The 16,523-nt window shown below is 46.8% G+C and overlaps 1 protein-coding gene across 1 annotated transcript in view; it reads left to right on the forward strand.

The window, feature by feature from the left end:
- The window catches only part of LOC146860809 (sperm-specific sodium:proton exchanger-like), a 5,538,638-nt gene that overhangs the window by 1,700,870 nt on the left and 3,821,245 nt on the right, over positions 1–16,523 (forward strand). The window lies entirely within an intron of this gene.

Genomic DNA, 16,523 nt, shown 5'->3' on the forward strand with positions numbered 1-16,523 from the left:
TGGAAAAAAGTGCTGCAGAAGAAAGCGTCTGTTTTTGAGGTCTCGCCTAGCTATTGCGATAGCAATCGCAATGCGAGACTCTAGTAAGGGGCTCCCAAAAGTGCTCCCAAAAGCGGATTGCATGGCGAGCACGCGCACAATCACGTGCATCGTGCCGCCATGCAATCCGTGGGATGCGCTTCAGCCACTGGTGCCCTCGGCATCAAACTTCAAAGGGTCGCTCCTCCACCTGGAATGCGCACCCCCGCCCCCGCCAAGCACGCGCGCCACGCTCCGCCGCGTCTCGCCGTTTCACTTTCGCACGGCGGGCGCTTGCGTCCGGACCACTTTTTTTTTCTTCTTCTACTTTTAAGTACTTTTTGGAATGGAATCGAATGTGCCATTTGTTTAGTTAATGTAAGGCTAAAACAACTTTCCATGGTGAATTACTGAATTCTGTCAGATTTTTCTTTTCTATCGTAATTTGAGCTAAACAAACTTTATTGTAAACTACTGAAACATTTGAGATTGTTTGAGCATTTTGATGCAGCCTCTCGCAACGCTTTCTCGTGCCAGTAAAGCCTTTTTCATGATCAGTCTCTCCCAGCAGTGCAGCATCCATTGGGTGTCTCACAGAAGAGTGGCTTTATTTTGGGGCAGCTTGTGTCAGCGCGAATTGCAGCGGTGCCTCACTTCAGTAGTGTCACTTGTAGCAGCTTCTTTACTGTGAGGCAAGATCATTGCTAAGTCTCAGTCGGCGCTGCCTCCTTCTCATGCAGGTGTACGCAGGGCATGCCTGTTCGAGTACAGAAGTATGTCAGGCAGCCTCATTCCAGAGCTGACACGCTATAGTACTGTGTCATTACGTTGATGTGTTCTCGCTTAAGGTTGTTTTTGTCAGTGCACGACTATTTCAGGGCTGCCTCATTCAGCATAGTTTGCTGCTACCTCCTTCCAGTGCATTCTCACTCAGTGAAGTTTTATTCTAGTGCAGCCTTTGCTTTTTCAGGGAAATCCGTATGTAGCTGCATGCAGGTTTAGTCCTACCTCGTTCCAAGTCATTCCCACACACTGCTGCTTCGTTCAGTTGCTACCTTCTAATTTTATATTCTGTGTCATTTCAATGAGGGTTCATTCCTTAGTGACCCTCATTTAGCGCTATCTGGGAACATGGTCACTCCGTGAAACCTCATATCAGGGCTGCAGCCTCAGTAGCTGAAGCGTCTCAGTCCTGGGGGCCTCACTCTGGTACTGCTGTATTCGAGGCACACTTTCTCGAATGCAGAGGTATCCACAGCTGCCTTATTTTGGTACAGCCTTCTTACAGGGCAGCCTTATACAAGTGCCACTTCACCCAATGTTGCCTCGTTCCTGTGCTGCCTCATTCTAGTATTGTCTTGCTCTTGTGCTGCCTCAGTTAACATAGTTTCATTGCAGTACAGTCAGGGCTTTAAGTGGGCCGGGTGCTGCTGGTGCTCAGCACAGGCAGTTCTAACAAACATTTGCAATGCAATAGGTCTCGCTTTTGCGAGAGTTTGAGCTATTAGCATTGTAAATGACAGTGCCTTTTATTTATGCTTTAAAAAAACCAAACTTAAATAAAAAGCATTGTCATTTACAATGCGAATAGCTCAACTCATATGAATGCGAGACCTATTGCATTGCAAATGCTTGTTAACCTTTGTCGACTTTTTTTCTTAATTTTCTGGAAATGTTCTCGAGCTTTGCGTAATCAAATGTATCAAGAAAAAATGATAAGATGCTAGTAGCATTTTTTTACAGCGTGGTAAGAAGTGTATTTAGCCTGTAACTTGGATATGTCAAAGCGAAGATTGCACTTTAAAACAGTGTATCCCTTGTTCTTAATGAGAACCGTGTCTGTGTTATTTGACTGTATAAAGGTATAATGGCGGAAGGATACTTTTACATTTAATTTCCAATGGACAGTGTTTCCCCAATTTTCTTCATACTGCTGTACTATTGAAATAGCTTTTTTGTTGGCTGATGTGCCGCATGGGCGGCTTTAGTGAATGAGAAGGAGACAGAGACTGCAGGAAACTGTTGTAGACATGGGTTAGCACGGTGCAGGGAAGGATGTTGGTGTAGGAGTGGTAAAATGGGTGGTAAAAGGGCGCCATGTGGTTTACCTTTTGATGCATTCATCTGGTTTTTTAAATATAATAATTGGAATATTGCGAGACAGTTCTAGGAGAGTCACCAGCAGGTTTTCGGTCGGTTAAAATACGTCTTTGATTATTCGACGACTTTGAGACAGGTGTGTTTAAGGCCAGTGTTATTCTTCGAAATCTATAAAGTGAGCGAGTTGTCGGGCCTCAATAGCAACGTCAATACGTAGCGTCTACATATTTTTTTGGTGTAAATAACCCCATTATTATTGGGCGGAAATCGACTGGAGGGCCTTCGGGTAGTCCTTCTGTGCTGTACATGGACATTGTTGTGTGTGTTTTTTTTATTTCTCCAGGACATTGACATTCTGAAGTATTTGAATGTTCAGCTGATGCTGCCATCTCCTGGGCTCTCAAAGTGCGGTTGCGGCTCAGTGGTGCACATATGTTGGGCAGACAAAACGTAGCAAGTGCGGTTATGTCATCAGACATCTGCTGCCCTTCCACAAACACATTATTAGCCGAAAGGTAAACAACAATCTTACAACGCCTGTTTTAAAGCCCCTCGTCTGCTCTGATGGAGAGGAGTAGTGGAAGGGAAGGCATGAGGGAGCGTGGTTGCTGCTGAAAAGGCTCCACAAGGGCTCATCTATATTTTATGAGTAATTGTGTTAATTGCTTTATTTACCAAAGTTGCAGAGCACGATACCTACAAGAAGACCTGTCAAACAAGCATTGGCATAGCCAATAGGTCTCGCCTTTGGGACCTTATAACTGTTTAGTTATCCAGCACAATGTCCTTGGTGCAAAAACATGTAGGGGCAGATTTATAACGGACTAGCGCCACTTTTACACCGCCGTTGCGTCACTTTTGTGATGCAGCGGTGGCGTAAACCCTGCGCCATGTTGCGCCCCATTTACAACGTGACGCGTCACGTTGTAAAGCCCTGCGCCACATGTAGGCGTTCCTGCGCAGGGGAGGGTGTTCCGGCGCAGGAACGCCTCCTAAAAGTGGCTGAGTGAAATCTACAAGATTTCACTCAGTCACTTTTAGACCCATGCTGCGTCAAAACCCTGCGCCTGCCTGAAGCAGGCGTAGGGATTGACGCAGCATTAGCAAGATAGGGCCCCCCAGAGCATTGCTGGAGCTGCGTCGCGCTTGCGACGCAACTTCAGCAATGCGCCACTTTTACGGCACAGATGCGTCACGCATCTGTGCCGTTTTTGCCCCATGGTGCGCCGCATTGTAAATGCAGCGCATCCATGGTGGCGGAGCTGTGGCGCACAATAACTGGCGCATCCCTGCTGATATGCAGGGATGCGCCAGTTATTATAAATATGCCCCCAAGTGTTGCATGGCTAAACACTTATAAGGTCCCAGAGGCGAGACCTATTGGCTATGCCAATGCTTGCTATGAATATTATCAAAAGCTTTACTCGCTGGAAGAACCCGACCAGGAAATGATCAAGTCTTACCTGGACTCTTGTGAATGGCAAACGCTGTCTCCCTACCACGCCATCCTTCTCTACAAGCCAATCACCATTGAGGAGCTTAAGACGGCGTAGGAGCTCTCCCTATGGGTAATAAACCTGGCCCCAATGACCTTCCTGTCGTCTTTTATCAGCTTTTGATTCCCGACCTACATGACCACCTGTTCCGCTTGTTTAACTCTTTCTCCTACATGTCAGGACTTACGCCCATGATGTCCTCCGCCGAAATCTCTCTGATCCACAAAGCTGGCAAGAACTCTGCCTCTTGCTCCTCCTACTGCCCCAGTGCTGTACTTAACACAAACGTTAAGCTGTTCAAAAAACATACTGACGCAACTTCTGGAGCCCTACCCCCAGGTGTTATAGAGCCAGACCAGGTTGGCTTTATCCGCCACAGACAAAGAACAGCTAACGTTCGCTGTATAGTGCACCTAGTAGAAAAAGCAATTCGCCAAAACTTCCCTGCATGTTTTCTCACCCTTGACAGGGAGAAGGCATTTGATAGAGTTAACTGGTCCTTCTTACGCACAGTCATTGAAATGAGCGGATTGGGCCCAGGGATGATCTTAAAGATAAGGGCTTCTTATGTGGCTCTAGAGGTTGGAATCTGGGTCAACGGGCAGCCAACAGCACCCATCAATATAATGCTAGGCACGCGAGAAGGGGGCCCTCTGTTCCCACTGTTGTTTGCGCCAGTAGTGGAACGTTTAGGTATCAAGATCCCCAATTTGGACAATGTGAGAGGCGTCCCCTTCCAGGGGCAGCAGCACAAGATTTTTGCAGATGACCGCCTTCTCACACTGACCCAGCCTGAAATCTGCCCCCCCCCCCGGGTTGGTGGACTGCCTCAGAGTTTACGAGGAAGCACCAGGCTTCCGGATAAACATGACTAAATCATCTGTGCTTAACTTGACCATACCCCCCAAGAACATCCGGCTCTACAGGGTCTGGCCCCCTTTCAGTGGTCCCCTGACTCGATCAAATTCTTGGGCCTCACTATCACCCCCACGCTCTCCTCCTGGTCACACACTAACTGGCCTCCTCTATGCCGCTCCATCCGGTCTGATCTCCAAAGATGGAAGCCTCTGCATGTGTCTTTGCTCAGGCACGTGATCGTTGCTAAAATGAATATACTACTGCTTCAGCTACTAAAGTCAGGACACACCGTTTCTAAAATGTACAAACTCTTATCACCTAAGCCTCGCAAATCTCACATGAAGTGTGAAGTAAAATGGGAATCCAAATCTAACTTCAGTGAGATCGCATTCGACTGGGGCAAGATACATATCACTCCCTTCTCAAATAAAATGTCTCCAATATTATCTCAAACTAAGGTCATGCTAATAAACAGGACATACTCGACCCCCAAGAGGATCTTTAAACTTAACCTCAGCAAAAGCCCTACGTGCTGGAATTGTAATACTCATGTTGGTAACCTTGCCCACATGCTCTTCCACTGCCCTACCCTTCAAACATTTTGGGATAAAATCTACAAATGTATAAGCAAAACATTAAAGATTGACCCCAAGGGGATTTTCCTATATCTTGTTAGGCTTTCTAAACCCAAAGATCACAGATGAGAATGATCATTATTTGTTAGATCTTATGCTCAATTTGGCCTGCAAAATTGCACTCAATAAGTGGAAAAACTCAGATGAAGTATCCTTTAGGATGTGGCAAGAATGGTTGTCCTTCCTCAGAGGGGCTGACAACATCTCACTCCATGCCTCTCCCTGACGTAAAACAAACAGGAAAGTATGGAGGTCCCTTGATGCCTTTTCCTTCACATACGACTCACTGTGAAAATTATCTCAACCTCCTATAATGCATTACTTATAGAATGCTAGGTCCTCTTGGCACACCTGTATTGTATTGTATTTTTCTTATGACACATGCAAAAATTGTGTTCGATAGACCACATGTATCTCTTTCCAGCTTCACTGCGACTTCCACGTTAATGCACTTGATTAACTTGCTGCTTCCTACTTCTTTTGTATTTCTCATGGTTTTTATTATTTGTCAGTATTCTTGTGTTCATTATCATTTTAACTTTGTGTTTATTTTTATTTGTTCTTCTCTTGAAAATTCAATAAAAACGATTTGAAATAAAAAAAAAATGAATATCATCTCTTTCAAATGCTGCCTATGCCAATCCCTCAAGATGCTATCTCGTATCTGCAACGTGAAGTGCGCACTTTTATCTGGAACGGCAAACGACCCGGCATATCTAACACATTGTTAATGCTCCCTCGGGAGAGGGGGGTCTAGCATGTCCTAACCTACTAGAATATTACTCTACTCTACTCATCTCAGAGTGGGTGGTTCTGGAGAGCGACAGACAATGGTTTTACCTGGACAGAGCAGTGGCGTGTCGCCGGCTGTGGGACCTAGCTTGTCTGCCCAAGCATGCCCATCCCTGAAGTGCATGCATTGCCACCCCTACCTGCACTGTGCTCCATATATGGGACCACGTGGCACTCAAGAAGGGCATGCCCTCCTTTCCCTCGCTTAACAAGCCGATCACACGCAATCCTGACTTCCCCCGGTGCTTTCTCCCACTTTGTTTTGTAAGTGGGATGATGGGGGATGTTGAACGCTTAGTGACCTACATGTGAGAGTTAACATGAAGACTTTCACACAGTCCAAGGCGGACTTCCAACTCACAGATGTCTCCTGCCTTCAATATTGCCAATTGCGGCATAGGGCACTTCACGCCTCAGTGTATCTTACGTCTGTCCGACCATACTCCCTCTTCGAGACACATTGCGGGTTTCAAAGATCTTATATCCAATACCTATCAGGTTCGTCAATGCTCAATACCCCTGGGCATACATCCCTACCAGTTGGCATGGCTGACTTCTGTGCAGATGTAGATAATGCCTAAGCAATGTGAGCCCCTATAGTGGGACACTCGCAAGACGTATCACAGTCTCTTACTTAGGGAAACAGCTTACAAACTGATGTTTCAATGTTATCTCACCCCATCACGTCTCATTGTTATCTACTCGGGCGCATCCTCTCACTGTTGGCGCTGTGGGGACACAAGAGGGGACTTTCAACACATCTGGTGGTCATGTACAATAATTACAACCTACTGGAAAGAGATCCTGGGCCACAGAAAGGAGATCATGGGATTCCCCATTCCTACCTCATACACCATAGGCATTCGGCCCTCAAATCTTCATGCAATGACTCACGCTGACTGGAAACTCATTAGCTATCTCCTACTTGCTGCACGCCAGCTCATTGCACGTAGATGGAAACAGAAAACCCCTCGCTCCATGTCACAATGGTTCGTCCGCATCTGATACATCCTGGCTATGGAGCAGATATCACACACCGTGACACACACATATAACGTTTCAACGCTTTTGGAAGCCCCTTATCCAATACCTAATGCGCATAGAATTCCCTTGCTTTAGCCCTGTACGGCTCTGCCTGCTTCAACCCTTTGACTAGCTCACCACACATAACCCACCCCTATACTTCACATCACTCCTACATCCACGACCGAGGGTGACTAGATACCATGTGACATTCAAGGGCCACTCCTTGCCCTTCCCTCGCTCTGTCACCCGCGGACCTTGACCTGTTTCTACATTGTTGAAATGAGTTATACATAAATATAAGAAGCTGCAAAGTGCCCTGCACCCATGGACACGAACTGCTGCAAGATGATATACTTAGGCAACTATGTCCCTAAGGGCTGTAGCCCCTCCGGCGCTCTTACAGCATATCAGCCGCTTGTTGAACTACAAGCTAACTGTATTGGCTAGCACAGAAAATTCTACATGTTCTTTAAACCCTAAGAGACTAATTACTGCTGAGCTCTGCCACAGGTTAACACATGATGCGAAATGTAGTTTCTACAATGTATGCTTAAAGTGTGTCAGAGAGGTTCACCCATGAACCACCGAGCTCTTGGTAGTTCCCACATTATCATAGCCTGTAAAGTATTTAATGTGTACTGAGACATTGTTCGACCTCCTTCTCTCCCTTCTTTCTCCTCACTGCAATAGCTATTATGAACAATCTTGTATGTTAAGATGCACTTCATTAGAGACCCATTGTTGCAGAGGGGCATAGAAAATGTACTGGAGGTCTACTGATTGTTGCCTATGTCTTGCTTGTTGAAAATATTAAACAGACTTTGAGTGAAAAAACATGCTACCTCACTTGTGTAGGTGGGCCAAGTACCGCAACACGAACAGGCGCCAAACACAACATAGGCACTTCGCATTCTTCTACTGAAAAACAATGTGTTTTTTGGAATGTGGGTAGCTGAGGAGGTTTTACCCCAGCTCAGCCTGCACCTAAGAAAACCTACCAAGCCAGCAAATTTTTTAAAATAAAATCCTCGTGGGAGTTCTGGGTGGGGTTACCTGCGAGGTTTAGACCAGGTTTTCTTTTACCCAGAATACCCTGTAAAGCTCAGACTTTGCGTAAGAAACACATTTTCCTTGTATTTCTATGAGAAACAGTCCTGGAATCTGTAAGCAGCCACACATTTTCTATCACCCGGCATTCCTCCAGGTCTCATGTTAAAAATGCTACCTCACTTGTGTGGGTGGGCAACATGAGCACACACCATATGCAACTTAGGCACATCTCGGTTTTTCCACTGAAAAACAAAGTGATTTTGTTTTGCAAGGTTGGAAGCTGTGGAGTTTGGGCTCCAGCTCAGCCGACACCTAGATAAACCTACTAAACCAGCACATTTTCAAAAACTAGACACCAGGGGGAGTACAGAGTCAGTGACTTGCGTGGCTCTCACCAGTTTTTTATTTACCCAGAATACCCTGGATAGATCAAATTTTGCCTAAAACAAAAACATTTGTCCCGAAATTCTGTGAGGAAAAGTCCTGGAATCTGCCAGCAGCCACACATTCCCTACCAACTAGCATTCCTCCAGGGCTCACGTTAAAAATGCTAGCTTACTTATGTAGGTGGGCCAAGTGCTTGCGACACGAACGGGCACAAAACACAACATAGACACATGTCATTCTCCACTGAAAAACAATGTGTTTTTGCAATGTGGGTAGCTGTGGAGTTTGAACCCCAGCTCAGCCGGCACCTAGGGAAACCTACTACTCCAGCACATTTTTGAAAACTAAATACCCGAGTCTTGGGTGTGGTTACTTGCATGGCTTAGACCAGATTTCCTTACTCAGAATCCCCTGCACAGCTCAAATGTTGCTTAAAATATCACATTTTCCTTACCTTTCTGTGAGGAAAGGTCCTGGAATCAGCAGGCAGCGACGGATTTCCTACCACCCAGCGATCCTCCAGGTCTCATGTTAAAAATGCTACCTCACTTATGCGTGTGGGCCTAGTGCCTCCGACATGAGAACACGCCAAACGCAACTTTGGTGCAACCTGTTCTTCCCCTGAAAAACAATGTACTTTTTTTGCAATATGGGCAGCTGTGGATTTTGGGCTCATCTCAGCCGGCACCTAGGTAAATATACCAAACCAGCGCATGTTTGAAAACTGGACACTTGGGGGAATACAAAGTTGGTGACTTGCATGGCTCTCACCAGGTTTTGTGACGTAAAATCCCCTAGAAAGAGCAAACTTTGCCTAAAAAAAACAAATTTTTTATGGAATTTCTCTGAGGAAAAGTCACGAGATTTGCAGACAACCACACATTTCCTACCACGTAGCATTCCTCCAGGTCTCATGTTTAAAAATGCTACCTCACTTATGTAGGTGGGCCAAGTGCCTACAACACGAACCCGCATCAAACACAGCATTGGCACATCACATTCTTCCACTGAAAAACGATGTGATTTTATTTTTTCATTATGGGTATCTGTGTATTTTTAACCACAGCTCAGGTGGCAACTAGGGAAACCTACCAAACCAGCACATATTTGAAAACTAGATACTTGGGGGAGTCCTGGGTGGGGTTACGTGCATGGCTTAGACCAGGTTTTTTTGCCCAGAATCTGTAAGTAAATGTCCTTGAATCTGCAGGTAGCCACAACTTTCCTACAAAGCAGCGTTCCTTTAGGTCTCATGTTAAAAATGCCACCTCACTAGTACCCAAAACACGAACAGGCGCCAAACACAACATAGGCACATCACAGTCTGCCACTGAAAAACAATGTGTTTTTGCAATGTTGGTAGTTGTGGAGCTTGAGCCCCAGCTCAGCCAGCACCTAGGAAAACCTACCAAATTAGCACAGTTTTTAAAACTAGATACCTGGTGGAGTCCCGGGTGGGGTTATTTGCATGTCTTAGACCAGATTCCCCTAAAAAGCTCAAACATTGCCTAAAATATCACATTTTCCTTTCATTTCTGTGAAGAAAAATCCTGGTATTTGCAGCGACCACAAATTTCCTTCCACCAACCGCTCCCCCAGGTCTCTTGATGAAGGTGCTACCTCACATGCGTGGGTTAGCAAAGTGCCCGGGGCACGAATGAGCGCCAAGCACAATGTAGTAACATCACATTTTTCCACTGAAAAGCAATGCCTCTTTTGCAATGTGGCTAGCTGTGGATTTTAGGCCCCTGCTTAGCCGAAATCTAGGGAACCTACAAAAGCAGTAAATTCTTTAATACTAGACACCGGGGGAGTCCATGGTGGGGTGACTTGTGTGCCTCTCTCCAGGTTTTTTCCCCAGAATTCCCTACATAGTTCAAACTTTGCCTAAAAAACATATTTCCCTTCCATTTCTCTAAGGAAAGGTCCTGTAACCTGCAGGCAGCCACAAATTTCCTACCAGCCAGAGTTCCCCCAGGTCGCTCGATAAAAGTGCTACCTCACTTGTGTGGGTGGGCCTTGTGCCCGTAACACAACTGGCGCCAAACGCAACTTTGGCTCATTGCATTTTTACACTGAGAACAATGTGTTTTTTGCAATGTAGGTAGCTGTGGTTTTTGGGCCCCAGCTTAGCCAGCTCCTAGAGAAACCTAAAAAACCGCACATTTTTAAAAACTAGACACTGTAAGAGTTCATGGTGGGGTGACTTGTGTGGCGCTCACCAGTTTGTTTTCACAGAATGCCCTGCAAAGCTCAAATTTTGCCTAAAAAACATATTTACCTTGCATTTCTCTGAGGAAAAGTCCTGGAATTTGCAGGCAGCCACACATTTCACATCAGCCAGAGTTCCCCCAGGTCTCTTGATAAAAGTGCTACCTCACTTGTGTGGGTGGGCCATGTGCCCGCAACACAACGGGCGCCAAACGCAACTTAGGCTCATTGCATTTTGACACTGAAAACGATGTGTTTTTTGCAATGTAGGAGATAGGGAAACCTAAAAAAAACAGCACATTTTTGAAAACCAGACACTGGAAGAGTTCATGGTGGGGTGACTTGTGTGGCTCTCACTAGTTTATTTGACAGACTGCCCTGCAAAGCTCAAACTTTGCCTAAAAAGACACATTTTCCTTGCATTTCTGTAAAGAAAAGTCCTGGAATCTGCAAGTGACCACTAATTATCTAGGGAAGTCCACCAAACCTGCACTTTTATGAAAAGAAGACACCCTGTGGAATCCAGGGTTGGGTGACTTACGTGGCTCTCTCCAGGTTTTTTGTACTTAGAAACCTCTGCAAAGCTCAAACTCTGCCTAAGAGAGCACATTTCCCTTTTACTTCTGTGAGGAAAAGCCCTGGAATCTGCAGGCAGCCACAAATGTCCTACCAGCCAGCATTCCCCCAGGTCTCTTAATAAAAATGTGGGTGGTCCAAGTGCCAGCGATGGAAATGGGCGCCAAGCTCAACGTAGGCACATCACAATCTTCCACTGAAAACAATGTACTTGTTGCAATGTGGGTGTGAGAAGGTGGTTCCGATTATCTGAGCTGCCTGGATTTTTTGCTTTTTGAACACTAGATTGTTGACCTTTTACTGTGGGAGAGCCTCATAAACTGGGACTCACCTACGGTAAACTCATAATAAAATGGACTGCATGTGGTTTTCACCGGCGTCCGCCTTGTGAGATAAGGACACTCCGCTGTGGCTAGGGTAAGGACATGGACTGGTTACCTGTGAACATGTGTGCACATGTGTGTGCACCAGGATAAGGGCTGTGTGGGGGAGATTCCTGTTGTGCGTAGCCCAGGAGCTGGGTACAGATAGAATGGTGTGGAAGGGACTATGCAGAGTTTGATGGTGACATGCAATAGGCCTAATAATGTTGGTAGACACTTGAGGGATAGTCAATGTGCTTTAGTGTTTCACTGAAGGAACACAGTAAAACCCCATTATACTCCTATAGAGAAGGTTACCACATGGGGTAGTTTCAGTTCTCTTGGGCCTACAAACCCCAGACACGCACCACAGTACACTGTAAGAACCATTCTGCTATGTTCCAAGGCATATCTGTACTGCTTATGGGTCATCCAGAAATGTCATATTCCTCTGACTCCACTCAGAACCAGAGCCCCAGCCTGGTATGACCCTGCCAGGCTGGATTACCTTCCTCCCCAAGCTGCAGTATCAGAGGCCTAGCCCTTTACTGCAAGCATCCCCCAGGGTAGAGGTATTCTCTCCAGGAGGTCTAGATGGGGTAAAGCGGCAGGACATCCATCAGCAGCTGTCACCCGGTACCAGGCATCAGGCTGTGATGTCAGCAAGTGGGGGAGGGGGCTTTTCAGAGACTCTGTGGCCTTCGAACTCTGGACAACGCCATCTTGAAGTATCCCAGAGGCCTGTGTAGGAAGGAGGGATCAGGGGCAGAGAGGTGATGTGTCACTGCAGGAAAGGTCTTAAGTGCAATCCTGCCAGCCCCCTCCATTTTCTCTTAAAAGGTCATGTACAAGAAGAGGAGCTGTCTGGGGTGTGGTCTTGCTGAGAAAGACTGGCGCTGGAGACTCGCACCATGGGCAGTTGTAAGGAGGAACCCCCTGACTGCCCCAGGACTCGGGACTGTGTCTATGAGGGAGTCCGGGAACAGTGAGAGAAGGCCTGGCCTTCTGCGCAAGGAGAGGAGAGGCTCAGAAGGAGAGCCGGGTGAAAGCCTGGCTCAGGGAGCAAGTGAAGCCAGCTCCTTGCCATGCTTGCCCTGTTGGAGACCAGGAGTGAGGCAAAATGTTCTTCAGGTGGATACGGCTAGCCACCAGGAACGAAAAGAGACCAAGATCAGTGAAATTGGTCCACCGGGGGCCAATATATACCCCCAAAAATGTAGGCGACCTTTGGCTTTGATCGGACCGACGACAAAGCACGTGGGGTTCCCCCGCCGGTCTCCTATGTGCCCCTAGGGTGGGTCAGATACCGGGGGCTGCCCCTAGAAGAAGGTGACATCGGGCAGCGCATTCCCACCCCGTGAAGGTGCCTACGGGGCCCAGGAGCCCATCTCTGGGCCCCTTTGTAGGTGTTGTCGCGGAGCACCGTCGGGGCACCCCATGAAGGTGGTCAAGGGGCGCAGGACCCCATCCCTGGGCCCCGACAAAGTCAAGACGGGGAGCGCTGCCAAGCCCCCTGTGCAAAGGTCCCAGGGGCCCAGGACCCATACCCATGGGCTCGACAAAGATGATGTCAGAAAGCCGTTGTGTTCCTCATGAAGTTGTGGGTGGGCCTAGGACCCCATCCCTGGGCCCAACTGCTGGTAGAGAAGGGGGGAGTGCAGTGGCACCCCCCCTCAGCAGGAAAGAGGAGGGGGGAGTGCCGCGCACTCCCCCGCGTTACCGCCTGGCCGCAGCACCAATGTCTGCAAGGACCGGCTCTGCTGGCAGCATGTGAGGGTGTTGGTCAGGCGGGGAGCCGGCGAGAGCAGCTGTGGGTGGGCTCCCCCAAGCTTCTCTCCAGCTCACCAGCATGTGCGGTGCCCGGGTGGGACTAGGCCCCCGAGAAAGAGAGGAATGCGGCGTAAGGCTGCCAGCCAAGCAAGCGCAGCCCTCCCCGGAGCAGCGGGAGAGCCTATAGGGAGTGCCTCATCAAGCCCTGCGGGGCCTGGACATATTGTAGAAGAAAAATCGCTGTTTATCGGCTTGTGGTGACCCGAGGAAGATGGAGTGACCACCATTGGCGTGCAAAGGTGCAGGGGGAGCTGCAGGGGCAGCGCAGACTCCAAGGCCCAGAATTGGAAAGTCCCTTCCTACGTTTCTGGGGTCTGTAAAGAAATTACGCCTCAAGAGTTCATCCCTGTTTTAAAGCTTGCCTGATGCTGGAACTTTTGTTCTTCAGCGTGGCAGAAACGTTCTCCTAAAGACCAGGATGATGACTGCATGGAGAGTCACTTTCTAGGGATGGAAGGTGGTAAATCCACATAGGTGTATTTATGTAATTGTGGTCCTTTTAGGGTTAGAGGTCACATGCAATATGTGATGGTAAATATAAGTTGGAAATGTGTTGCCAGCATCCTTGCCAGTGTGCCTGGATATAATTTCATAGCCATGTGATGCCTTTTAGGGGCTATAATTAAATTGCACATACATGTTACCAGATATAATAAGTACATCTCATTCCAAGTTATGCTTAAACATGTATTCTTCTTACTGCATTAGCTGAACAAACAGACTGTCAACCACTTAGAGTTAAGTGAGTATACTGTATAGGCAGTATTAGGTGCTCTTAGTCAGGGTTATATGTCACTATGGCAGGTTTTCCCCATAATAAGTGCCTATTGAAATTATGGGGTGGTGTCAGTGGTAAGGGCCCTCACTCCAAGTTATGGTCAACACCTGTAATTTGGGGGCAAGATGATGTTTATACATGTGAGTGGGGGTACTAGATCCCCCTCCTGCGGTAGGGGTGGGAATGTATACACAGTGTCAAGAAGTATTTCCATCAGCTTATGTATATTTGTAAATTGATGCATAGAATTGAATAGTGTGTTTGTAATAAATGTACTTTTCCTTTATATAAATTAAAGCACAGACTGACAATCAATTATTGAGTGTTATTTCTGCGTATCTGTCAATGGTGATTACTAGGCCACATCACCTCCCTTCAGTAAGCCTTGTATTGCTCTGCAACGCTACCCTCTGAGAGTAAAGTGCTACAATGGAGTGGTTCCAAGTGAAGGAAAAATGTAGACCCATTGGTTGTACAGACCTCACAACCAATGCCTCTTTTTCCAACAGTAGGTAGCTGTGTATTTTGGACCCCAGCTCAGCCGGCACCTGTGGAAACCTACTAAACCAGCACATTTTTGTAAAACTAGATACCCGGGGGAGTCCTAGGTGGTATTATTTGTGTGGCTTAGACCAGGATTCTTTACCCAGAATCCCCTGCAGAGCTCAAACTTTGTCTAAAATAACACATTTTCCTTTAATTTCTGTGAGGACAAGTCCTGGAATCTGCAGGCTGCCACAAATTTCCTTCCACCCAGCGTTCCCCCACATCACTCGAAAGAAATGCTACCTCACTTGTGCGAGTAAGCCAAGTGCCCGCAACACAAATGGGCGCCAAACACAACATAGGAACATCACATTTTTCCAGTGAAAAACAATGTGTTTTTTGCAATGTAGATAGCTGTGGATTTGGGCCCCAGCACTTTTATGAAAACTAGCCCGAGCGAAATTCAGGGTGGGGTGACTTGCGTGGCTCTCACTGGTGTTTTTTGTAACCAGAAACACCTGCAAAACTCAAACTCGGAATAAAAGAACATATTTTCCTTTTAATTCTGTGAGAAAAGGTCCTGGAATCCGAAGGTAGCCACAAATTTCCTACCAGCCAGCGTTCCCCTGGGTCTCTCTATAAAAATGCCACCTCATTTTTATGAAACAGAAAGTAAAACTATTGGCATATAGTAATCTGGAAGGAAAAGTCAGTCAATACAAAGCACTCAGAGACTTATATGCTCAAAACCAATACCACTCACTTGCCAGAGACAGCTAAACTGAGAACCACCTGTGCCTACTCTGCACAGACACAGCAAGCACTAACAATATCCCACTAGAAAGGGAAAAAAAATAAAATAACATACAAGGAGAATTTGACACACAATAAAACCAAAACTAAATATGCTCCTGTTATTGCACTTTTTTTATTTTTTTTATTTTACGGAGTTTTATATAGCACGAACTTGACCCGAAGGTATCGGGTATCAGAGTGTTTTACATAGCACCAGTTGCGTTACATGAGGACACATTCATTTTTGTTAGGCACAGGAAGATTAAGTGATTTGCCCACAATCACAGGATGTTCAGCGTCATTGCATAGACTCGAACCCGGGTCCCCAGATTTGAGGTCGACCCCCTTTGCCATTAGGCCAACTCCTCTAAACCATTTACAAAAACGCATTCATGCTAGGCAATGATACTCATTTGGGGCAAACAGTACAAAAAGGTTTTTCTTAGCAAACACATACAACTACACAAACTGCAGATCTATCAGTGCCAAAACTACAAGCAGGAGTCGCAACAAAGGAATTCGAAAGCTTTACACTAGAATAAAAATGAGAAATAAAACATTACGATCACAAATGCAAATGATGACAAGAAATAAAACAGTTAACATTATAAAACACTATGATGCCTGCACATCACCATCCAAATGCCAGCCACACATAATGCCAGCTAGAAGCCAGTCGACACACACTGCCAGCAAAATCCCCGGTTCAAACACACCATCAACCAGACGCCAGTACACACACACCACCAGCGAAGTGCTAGTCCACACACACCACCAGCCAAACCCCAATTCACGCACATCCCCAGCCAGGTGCTAGTCGACGCACACCGTTAGGTAAGCACCAGTATACACATACCGCCTGCCAAGAGCAAATATACACACATCGACAGCCAAGTGCTAGACCACAAAATGTCAGCCTCACACATCACTGGCCAAACGCCAGCCCACATACACCACCAGACAAGTCCCAGGCAATCACTGGTCCACATACACCCAACCAAGTACCAGTCTACACATACCACCAGCCAGATGCCAGTACACACACAGTGAGCCAAACGCCAGTACATGCAGACAGTCAGCCGACACCAGGTCACGCTCACACTGAAACTTTCCCTGCTGTCTA

This window comes from Triturus cristatus, chromosome 3_1 (genome assembly GCF_964204655.1).
Source record: "Triturus cristatus chromosome 3_1, aTriCri1.1, whole genome shotgun sequence".
Classification (NCBI taxonomy): domain Eukaryota; kingdom Metazoa; phylum Chordata; class Amphibia; order Caudata; family Salamandridae; genus Triturus; species Triturus cristatus.